The sequence below is a fragment of the Dipteris shenzhenensis genome, chromosome 21, assembly GCF_047967505.1.
Source record: "Dipteris shenzhenensis isolate YYH24624 ecotype China chromosome 21, Dip_SZ_1.0, whole genome shotgun sequence".
NCBI lineage: Eukaryota > Viridiplantae > Streptophyta > Polypodiopsida > Gleicheniales > Dipteridaceae > Dipteris > Dipteris shenzhenensis.
The window spans coordinates 23,134,748-23,145,412 of NC_141616.1; the positions used below are offsets into that span (position 1 = coordinate 23,134,748).

A 10,665-nucleotide genomic window follows, 5' to 3' on the forward strand; every position below is an offset into this window, starting at 1 on the left:
ATGTCAGACCCTTATAGCCATATCTCCTCTCCCTCTCATCAACCTGGCGATAATTCCATGAATCCTGAGTTTCAAGATCAATCTTCACCACCGTTGGTAGAGAAATTGTTCTCTGTAGTATCTTCCTTAGCATTCCAGATCAATGAGACGAACCAAAACATGCTTACTTTCCTCCACAATCAGCAAAATCATCAACATCGTCCAGACCCTCATGTGCATCCTCATGCATTTGCAGGTCTTCCAACAGAAGTTGTATTAACTTGGATCGATCACTTCAATAATGTTGCTGACTACCAACACTGGTCTTCGGATCGCAAAACTCTAGAAATATGTATAGTTTTGGATGGTGTCATGGCTACTTGGTTTGTTCAGCCAAACACAATTGGCCACATCTCAAACAACTTTTGATTCAAAATTTTGCTCATCAGAATGTGACACAATCAGCCCTTCAACAGTTATTTGGTTGTGATCAAAAGATAGGCGAACCTGTCTCTCAATTTGCAGTGAAGCTTAATTAAATTCTTCTTCGCATAGATCCAAATATGTTGGAAGATATGAAGCTTTATTTCTTGTGGCCGCGAATGCAACATGACATATCCAGACGCATAAGGGATCAAGGTCCTACTATGTTTCATGAAGCAATTCAAATCGCTCAAAGGATTGAGGCGAATATTGAGTCTGATCATTTAGATGTCATCTCACAACCATTGTCTCAAATCAAACCAGCTGTGGACACTGCTACCCCAATGGATATTGATATCTAGAATTCTTAGCTTGGCAATAGACGAAATCTTCTTGCATGAGATTCTCAAGGTCGACCCAAGTGTTTTTATTGCAACAATTATGGCCATGTAAAGAAATATTGTCACAAATTGAAGGATTCCACATGAAATGTGCAACAAGTTCAAGTGGATGTGACTTTCGCTACTAGTCTGGGTGCTATTTCGGAAAACGCTTGAGTGGATGGTTGTCTGAGGTTGCCCATCTACATTATCAAGCCTCCTCTCTTTCTTCTTCTCGCCAAGTTTGTATTGTCATTTTAGATTGTTTTGGTCATATTGTACTTACTCTCCCTGATTTAGGTTCTACCTTTTCCTCGGTCAGTGCATCCTTAATTCAGACACTTAATTTAGAAACCAAGTTAACTCCTCCAATTTTTGTTTTATTTGGGAATAGCAAACATCTTTACCATTTAAACAAAGTCGTTTCCATGACCTTCAAAGTCCACAATCAGACCTTCTTTCATGATGCTTATGTCTTCCCCATCAGCTCTTTCAATTCACTCTAGGTTGTGATTGGTTCTTAAAAGCTCAAGCTACTTTAGATTTTGAACATAGAATGCTTCGTCTACCTCATTTGCCTCCTCTCAATCTATGTAAGATTGCCACCGTCAATGATAGCCTCTATAGACAACTTGCACACCCAATAGTTTCACCCCCAAAGAGAGTCAAAGATCTATAAGAAATGCTGTCATAGTTTCGAAACTTACTTTCTACCAGTCATGTCAACACTACAATCACTGCTCTTGTTTACCCCATGAAATTCGGACAGGCACTGCTCGTCCAATTAAGATGGCTATGCACTGTCGTTCCCCAAGGCAGAATGAAAAGATTGAAGAGTTAGTTGCAAAAATGCTCAAGAAAGGAGTAATTCAGCCATCTTCAAGCTCTTGGGCCACAGAACCACATTTGGTGAAAAAACCTAATGATCAATATCATTTTTGTATAGACTTCCGACCCCTCAATAAAGTCACAGATCATGATGTGTAGATGGGTGTTGGCATTGCAAGAATATACTCACTTTGAAATATTGTAAAGGTAGTTCTAATGTAGTAGCAGATGCTTTGTCCCGGACCCATGAACTACAGAATACTCAGATCTTTTATCCTCAGTTATATGTTGATGTCCTTGCTCAGTCCTTACAAATGGCACAATTCTAACAGCAAGACCCTCAACTTTCCAATATCTTGCAATAGCTTTGATCCTCTACTCCAAATCCATTTCAACGACAGTATGTGATTAAAATCATCTTTTGTATTATCTTCAATAGGGCTCTCAACCTCGACTGTGTATTCCCTGCAAATTGGTTCCGGAATATATCAACTATTTTCATTCACATCCTTTGTTTGGTCATCTGGGACTACATAAGGTGTTGAGTATTCTTCGTCCAAAATATTATTGGCCACAAATGAGAATCTCTGTCTCGAATGCACTGAAATCCTACCATTCATGTAATTCATTCAAAAGTCCAAATCGACCTGCATTGGGTCTCTTGCAACATATTTCTATTCAGTTCTGGTTCCAACTAGTCACTTGGGATCTCATTGGTCCCTTGCTAGAATCAATTTTAGGCAATAAGTATATTGTGGCCTTTGAATACCTCATAAGATGGTGCGAGGAACGAGCTATTCCTGATGCTACAGTAACAACAGTAGCAAATTTCTTGATTGATGATCTTATTGTTCACCATTCTTGCCCCCAACACTTGCTATCTGATCAAGGAACTCAAAGTAATGCAGGTTGTTTTAGATTGCTTGGGAGCAAGGATTACGATCATGTTTACACATTTGCATTAATGGTTATTAACATTCGTTAATTACTCTTCCAAGTAGCATGAAAACAACGTGATCACATAGGTTATAGAAAAAAATCATTGGTAAACTGGATAAATGTACCATGATACAAGACACTACCGATGGTAGCACTCATATTCCCGGTGGTAATATTAATTATCCCGACGGTGTAATTACCGGTGGTAATATACACCGTCGGGAATATGAGTGCTACCACCAGTAGTGTCTTGTGTACTAGCGGTGCTGTGGGGTGTAGATTCCCAATTTCCTGCATGCCCCAAGGCTATATATCGGTGAAAATGGTGATAGAGGTCATTCGATCTAGTTGTGGTTCATATCCTGTTAAGTTGGAAAAAAAAGTGAACCACGATTTGGATCTGAATAGTTGTAAGTCTAAGTGGGTTAGAGTGAGTCAACATTCATTATACCTGTGGGTGTGGTTTGCTCCTCCGATTCCTTGCGTCTTGGAGAAATTATAGACCACGAACACGTGGGCTAGTGGATGCGAGTGTTTGTTGTGTGTTCTTGAGGGTGGTCTATACTCCGACTCCTTGCATTTTGGGGAACTTACGGACCATGATCATGAGTGCCAATGAATGCGATTGTTAGTGAGCAGTCTTGACTCTTAAGCTAAGGGCCTTAAGTATGGAGAGAAGGGGGGGACGAGATGGCAATGACTTGAGCAGAAATAGGGCACGTGTTGCGACTATGATTGCACAATCGAAAATGCTTGAAATTAAAAATGCTCGTTCACAATCTTCAAGACGAGTTGTGACTAGACAAACTGTGGATGCATCAAGTCATGCCCATGCCTGTATTGATATGCCTGAAAATGTTCCCGGGGTTGAAGAAGTTGCAGAAGAGGAACTTATTGCCAAAATGGGCACTACCCCAATGCTTGATCCACCCTGTGAGGTTGTTAACCAAGATACAGGGAGAGGATTTATGTGGGTGTCACAATCCTCTTGAAGAGTTGTTCCACGTGCACAGGGGGGAAAATGTAAGTCACATGGTCCAGAGGGGGACTTTGTTATTAATATTCATGATTACGTTGAGTGGAAATGCTAGTATTGTGGAATACAAAAATCTGGGGGAGCACCTCGCATAAGGGGCCACTTGCTTGGTGACTCAAGAAAGAGCATTCAGTGTTGTGCGGCCCCAGGAGTTGTTGAGCTCGCACCTTCACAAAGAAGATTAATTTGGGAAAGTCAAGGTATAAGTGGAGTAGAGTCTGTAAGCATACACGGTGATGGAAGTACTAGTGTTGTAGGCTCCCATGCCAGAACTCCTTGTGTGGACACTAGCATGCAAGATAGATTGCCACCTATGGCTCATGAAGCTAGATTGGCAATTGCTACTCCAAATTTGAGGCAACCCACGATAGTTGAGAGCATCCGGGTTCAAGACTTGGAGAATGCACATTATGTACTTGGTAAATCAATCTTGCGATCAGGATGTCCACTGAGTATGGTCGATAACGATGATATGAGAGTTGCATGGAATTGCATTGCTAACTATGGGCTAGGCTTCAAGCTACCTTTTTACCACACATTGCATACGTCATTGTTAGATAAGGCATATGCAGAAGAGAAAGAGCACATAAGTCATAGAATTTTCGAGCAACTGCATAACACCGGATGCACAATTGTCTCAGATGGGTTAACAAGCATAAAACACCATGCTTTATTGAACGTCATGGTTATATCACCACATGGGGAGGCCACACATCGATTGATGCCTCATATGTAAAGAAGTCGGGGATATATATGGCTGGTGTGTTATCCAAGGTTATAAGAGAGTTAGGCCCTGAAAAGGTTGTTCAAGTTATCATGGATAATGCCGAGATTTGTAAAAAGGTGGGAAGAATATTGCAAAGGGAGTATGCCAATTTATATGCATCTACATGTTGTACACATACTTTAAATCTTACATTGAAAGATTGGTATAAATAAGTGCCATGGTTCAAAGAGATTGTTTGTGAGGCTCGATACATCATCAAGAACGCTCACCTCCACTGATGGGACGTTTGAGCTTGTACCCTAAGAGTGAAACCATATTAATTGGAAATTAGATTGGAACTTAAAGAATAAAACAATTTAAAAAGTGAGATTACAAGTAGGAGTAGACTTATACCATGCAAGCAACCACCTCAACCTAATCGACCATCACTCCCATGGCCTCCATATCAATAAACCATGACTTTGATCCTATGCAAAACACACATCTCGCCTCTTGTTCTATGGGAAGGAGACCCATTGCACCTTGCTGTGGGCCCAATTTATGAGAGTTAGAAAAATTGCATGCAATATGTAATAAAACAAATAGAACAATAAATTAAATGAGAAGAAGTAGACTTACCACCCATGCCTCGAATGCCAACCGCCTGCCTGCACCAAAGTGCAAAGTACCTACAAAGTCTAGCCATCTCCTCATAGCCCTCCTCTGACTCTTGAACTTTTTGGGATGGTCCCTATACTGCTTCTTGAAAAATTTCTAGTCAACTTTGTCTACCCAGCTAGGTTTAGCCTTCCCCTTTGCGATGGAAGTATGCAAGTTTGACCTACAATGATTCAAGACTAAACACATGCACTCTTTCATCAAAGAGTTACTGAACTCCCAATTTGGGGGGTTAGGGTATTGTCTTTTGAATTCATCAATGACTGCATTCTTCTTTTTGACATCCTGGTACCGCCAGTCATCAGTAGCTATGCCGCTCTTGAATTGGTGGCTCATCAACCACCTCATGGTGGCTAGCACTTCTGAGCAATTTTTATTTTCTATTATCTTTCCAGTCCTAGTGATTTCATAGTATAGGTCCTCGGGTGGGAAAGGAGGAGTCATGGAAGTGGCAGAGCTAGAGCAAGGGGTGTTACTGTGAGCGCTTACGGAGGGAGGAGTAGTACAAAGAGTGGGAGAGGGCAAGGGACTTGACTGGTACTCAGTCTCATGACCAAGTGGAGACCTATAGGGATGCGAGTGTGTTGACTCGTCTACATCTCCCTAGTACAATAGCCTCGACCCTTCCTACTCTTCTTCCCTTATGATGTGTATGCCCAAGTGATGACCCTGACAAAATATGAAGAGGGGAGAGGAGAAGAGTGGAGATGAGGAGAGAGGGTACAGCTAGAGAGAACACCACAAATGACAAACTATACACTAGATTTAGTTGAAATAATAGAATATATACAAACCCATTTAGGGTTACAGTTAGGGGATCTCACCCTTTCCTTTATAGCACTCTATAAGGTTAGTGCTATGCACATATGATCACATGATGGTGCTATGCACACGTGATCATATGATGTTGAGCGTGAACTCTCAACAGACCCCTCGGTCAAAGGGGCTAGAGGGGACGACTGTCGAGTAGGTCGAGGCATTGGTGTAGGAGAGGGAAGAGTTGAGGTCCTCTAGGATAGCGGAGAGAAGAATCTCATTGCCTCCGCATCATTCATCTATGCAAAAAACTGGTCGGGACTCCCGGTGAAGCCATGGGCTGCTAATAACAAAGGAGTTCCTCGAGGGGTAGTCACAATGCTAGGTTTGAGAGGAGTCGACGGGCCAGGGGTAGTCGCAAGGGTAGGCCCCTAAGGAGTCACCTGAGTGGAATCAAAGTCTTGTGTAGAGTAGAGAGCATGATGTCTCCTCCTACGAGGGTCTCCGTACTCATCGAAGGTGCGACATGATCCCATGTTTAATTTGGGGGGATTGGACAAATGTAGACATAAACATGAAGACAAAAACAAACACAAGATTAGGTAAGAAGCGGAAAGAATTAATTACTTAAGACAATTAAGAAATTCAAACTCAAGAAATTATGAAAAGACAATTAATCACTTGTGAAAATTATGAAATGACCAATGCAAAAAGGACAATTATTTACTTAAGACAATTATGAAAAGCTAGTTTTGAAATTACAAATATTTATGAAAGACAAGTGGAATCCAAGAAGGTTTTCCTATGTAAAAAATATCACAAAAAATACTATTGATAAACAAGAGTTCTCATGTACAAAAAGAGAGCGCAAAATATGTCTCCAAAAGTATGAAAGATAAAAATCTACCTCCAAAAAAGACATTCTGCAAAAATGCCAAAATAGTGGAGGAGGTCTACCGCTCTGCATTACTATCCGAGGTACTTTCCTCCTCTGAGCCACTAGGGGGTCACTGGGGACCTCATCCTCCACCTCTTCTAATATGTGGTAATGCTCTCTAGGGATTATGTACTGGAAATCCACAAAGGCCTCCACACAATCCATTATGTCCTTTATACAATCATATTTGGTGCTCCAGCAGTCGTGGCAATCTCTCCAAAACCTACAGAGATCCTGTAGGTTGTGTCATGCATTGCTTAGTCACCCCTGCTCCACTACCCTTCGGCTTGGACCCCACCCATGTGCACACACCTAGACGTTGTACTTCATCTAGTCACTATCTTGTGCAATCTTCTCTTTTACATGAGCTAGCAGAGAATCTATGTCTATAATCCATGCGGCGCGTGGGGAACTGAGTTGGGGTTTTGGGAGGATAGCCATGGGTGAGGGCGTGGATGTTCCATTTACTATTTGTTTGAAAAAAAGAAGAACCAAATACCTCTAAGGAGCAAAAGAAAAAAGAACCAAATACGACTAAGGAGAAGAGAGAGGGAAATAAGAAAAGAGAGGGAAAAAGAGAGAGGGAATGCATATGCGTATGAAAAGAGCGAAAAAGAGATGAAAGAGAGGAAAAAAGAGAGGGGGAAAAGAGAAGCATATGAGCATAAGCATAAGCATACGTATAAGCATAAGCATAAGCATAAGCATAAGCATATGTAAATTCAAGAGAAGGAAAAGAAAAGAAAAGGAAGCGATTGGAAGAGAGGAAAGAGGATGAAAGAGAGGAAGGGAAAAGAGAGCTAAAAAAACAGAAGGAAGAGGGGAAAAGGGAAGGAAAATGAAGAGGGAAAAATAAGAAAAGAGTGGAAAAAAGAGAAGGAAAAAGAAGAGGAAACAAAAAGAAAAGAGTGGAAAAAAGAGGGGGAAAAGAAAGAAAAAGAGTGAAAGAGAGGGGAAAAGAGAAGGAAAAAGAAGAGAAGGAAGCGATTGAAAGAGAGGATGAAAGAGTAGAAGGAAAAGAGGGGAAAAGAGGGGAAGAGAGAAGGGGATGAAAGGGGGGAAGAGAGAAGAGGATGAAAGGAAAGAGAAAAAGAGGAGAAAAAAGAAAGGGGAAAAGAAGAAAAGAGAGGGGACAAGAGAGCAAATGCATATGCATATGAAAAGAGAGAAAAAGAGATGAAAGAGAGGAGAAAAGAGAGAGAAAAAGAAGAGAAACCATGTGCTTATTCTTATGCATGAGCATATGATCATATGCTCATGTATGAGCATAAGCATATGAGCATATGCTCATGCATCTACTTTAGCATATGAGCATAAGCATACACAAATGCATATGCTTATGAAAAGAGAGAAAAGAGGATGAAAGAGGGGAAAAGAGCAAGAAAAAGAGACAGGAAAAGGAGGGGAAAAGAAGAAAAGAGAGGAAAAAAGAGAGGGGAAAAGAGAAGGAAGAGGGGAAAAGATAAGAAAAAAGAAGAGGGGAAAATAAGAAAAGAGTGGAAAAGAGAGAAATCATATGCTTATGCTTATGGGAAAGAGGGGAAGAAGGGGGAATAAGAGAAGAGAGGGGAAGAGAGGGTTCCTACACCCATCATTGCAGCTATTGCTTAAGGCACTAGCTGTAGGCTAATGCAAATAACAAAAATAAAAATAGGAAAAGAGAGGAAGCACTTCCTTACCTAGAAAAGTCCTACTCGGTGTTTCTTGGATTGGCCCTACAAAAGAGAGGAAACATACCATTTTTTAGATAACTAGTTAGAGGAAGGAGCTGTTTGGAGAAGCAACTTTCCAAAGGGATTGGATTGAGGGGAGAATCATAAGCCTACAAACAAGGAGAAAGCACGAAAGGAAGGGAAAGAGGAGGAAGAGAAATACCAAAAAGAGAAGAGGTGAGTCTTCTTTCTTTTACCAAATCTCGTTTTTTGTCCACCTCTGAAAATCAAGCATGAAAATTAGCACATAGTTTTAGCAATGCAAGGAGAAACATGGTTCAACACTCACAAAATGAAATCTCACAAAAAATGAACTTACATTGCTTAAAGAGACACCTTCTTGAAAAACTTCCTTTCACACGAGCAGAGAGGGAGAAGGGTGGAGAGGGAGCACAAGTGTTGGGAGAGGGGCTGGGTAAGGGTGAGGAGTGTGGGGAAGAGAGAGGAGGAAAGCGAGGTCATTGAATATAAGGTTGGAGGAGAGATTTTTGCTTTTCCCACAATAGAGTTGTGAAAGATGGCATTGCACGGGGTTTCAAGTTTTAGCCCCAGGCGTTGCTATATATATAGTGACACTGGTCAGTCGCTATATAGCAACTCTTAATATTCAAAAAGTGTTGCTATATAGTGATGGAACAAGGCAAAGCATCGCTATATAGTGACACTTCACAGCACTCAATCTAGGGAGAGAGGAAAGGAGCTCATGGGTGGTTATTTTTTGGATCTTAATGGATTTCCTTGCATTTTGTGTTGTGATTTTGGAGGTGTCCAGATGGAAGGGATGAGTGGAAGCTCATCAGATGATGCACCAAAGCCCAGGAGCATAGAGTGGCTTATGGAGAGATTGTATTGCCATTGCACTCATTGCAAGCACAAAGTACGACATCAACGCCATATTGTCATGCACTCACTTATGGATGTATGGGGAGGAGCCCGAACCAATACCCACCATTGGTGGCGCACATGGTGATGATCATTGGTAAGTCAATGCTATTTGAGTTCATGATTAATATTGCATGCATACATGACATGAAACCTTGAGATAAGATCTTATATTTACATGAAACCTTGAGACAGGATGAGGAGGGTGGTGAGGGTGTGCGTATACTTTCACACTTTGAGCAAGAGTATAGTCTCACGGATGTGCCAGATGATGACAAGGGTATGGTGGATATGATGAATTCTATTTTTAGGGGCACTACATTACATGTACATGTGCTGTCCAAGTCTGAGGTCAATATGTGAGAGTTGCAATCAACACAGTTATACGAGGGTGCTAGGATGTCAAAACTATGGGCTTGTCTCTCAATCTTGAATCTACAAGCAAAGTATGGGTGGCCAGATATAAGTGTCTCGACCTTAATGAGGTTGGCTCCCGCATTAATTTGTCTCATTATTTAAATATTGTTTGTTTTGAGAATCATCATGTTTGTTTGAGAATCATCGTTATTCGAAGCCTATGTATGTTTGAATTGTGATAGGTTGCTCCAAAAGATGTTGCCTACACCAAATACCATGCCCGCATCAAGAGATGAAGCAAAGAAGATGCTAACAATGGTGGGTATGGATTATGATACCATCCATGCTTGCCGTAATGATTGTATTCCCTTTTGTTGCATGAGCATGGAGATTTGGCTAGTTTTTCGGAGTGTGGGGAACAACGATATAGAGATGACTTGCAAGGTGAGAAGATCTTGGTAAAGGTCTCAAGACACTTTCCCAACATTGCTAGAATACAACACATGTTCCGATGCAAATCCAAGTAGAGTTGATGACTTGGCATGCATCTCATCGGTCCACTGATGACACATTGAGGATTCCCATAGATTGTGCAGCTTGGAAGCACATAGACAATAAGTGGCCGAACTTTGCGAGGAAGCCAAACAACTTACATATTGGGCTTGCCGTGGACGGTGTGAACCCTTTCGGGTTATGTTGGACATCTTGGTCGACATGGCCCATAGTCTTGGTAAATTATAATATCCCACCATGGCTAATAATAAAGAAGGGACACCTCATGCTTGCACTGCTTGTGCTAGGGAATTAGAAGGCCAAAGATATGGACGTGTCTGTGGCACCTTTGATAGAGGAGTTACAGATCTTATGGAGAGGAGTGTGGGTCTTTGATATTTCCAGAGCTCCTAGACATACCAATGACATTTTGGTCAGGGGAATCTTGATGTGGACCATGCATGACTACCCAAGATATGGAGAGTGCACAGGTATGTGGTTGTGTCTTTACATGTATAATATAGGATTATGCTTTTATGACTCTTTCACGTGCATGTCTT

The 10,665-nt window shown here is 41.3% G+C and overlaps 1 pseudogene; it reads left to right on the forward strand.

The window, feature by feature from the left end:
• LOC147888651 (uncharacterized) lies at nt 1–764 on the forward strand (annotated as a pseudogene).
• The last annotated feature ends 9,901 nt before the right edge of the window (nt 765–10,665 follow it).